This window comes from Sinocyclocheilus rhinocerous, unplaced genomic scaffold (genome assembly GCF_001515625.1).
Source record: "Sinocyclocheilus rhinocerous isolate Xijiao unplaced genomic scaffold, SAMN03320098_v1.1 scaffold864, whole genome shotgun sequence".
Taxonomy (NCBI): Eukaryota; Metazoa; Chordata; class Actinopteri; order Cypriniformes; family Cyprinidae; genus Sinocyclocheilus; species Sinocyclocheilus rhinocerous.
Genome location: NW_015645567.1, coordinates 1,815,654 through 1,816,314, shown reverse-complemented (window position 1 = coordinate 1,816,314; position 661 = coordinate 1,815,654). Strand labels below are relative to the sequence as shown.

Genomic DNA, 661 nt, shown 5'->3' with positions numbered 1-661 from the left:
GGACTGTGCTTTCACAGAAGAGTCCGCTACTGATCCGTGGCTGTTAATGCTTTTTCACCATTGCAATTCTTTTTTTTACACAGTACAGTTATGCAATCTTTCACAGACCCGCTTATAGTGCAGACGCGATGTGTGGTGATTTGAAGCCATTTGCCTATTTTGAGAGAGAAAGAGTGAGAGCGTGCGCGTGGTGATTCACTCACGCTGTTTGTGAAATTACGTTTCACACAAGGTTTTCAAATTACTTTATAAGTTATTTAATGAAGAAATATAGCATTATAATTATTTCACCCGCGCCGGACAGAGACTGAGACGGTGCCGCTGCATGTCGTGCCAAACCTCTCATGGCAGCGTCATCAGCTTGAGATCGTTTTTTTGAGATCGGCCTTTTAGAGACCACCGATCAATCATCCCAACGTGATTATCGGCCGATATTTATCGGTAGCCGATCAATCGGAGCAACCCTAATCATTACACTTTATTTGCTCTGTTTTATTTTGTGAAACCTAACTACGTATTTGAAATAACATGTTTAATAAATGTTTAATAATAAAATGTTTAATAATAAAATGTTTTATAAAAGCAATAAGCCCCATGAAGCCGTGGTTTACAGTGAATTTATAACAGCTAAGGGGGCTTTAGGCAAGCTGTTATAAATTCA

At 39.0% G+C, this 661-nt stretch overlaps 1 protein-coding gene across 8 annotated transcripts in view; it reads left to right on the top strand.

The window, feature by feature from the left end:
• The window catches only part of LOC107706806 (electrogenic sodium bicarbonate cotransporter 4-like), a 35,966-nt gene that overhangs the window by 19,634 nt on the left and 15,671 nt on the right, over nucleotides 1-661 (top strand). The gene's annotated exons all lie outside the window — the stretch shown is intronic.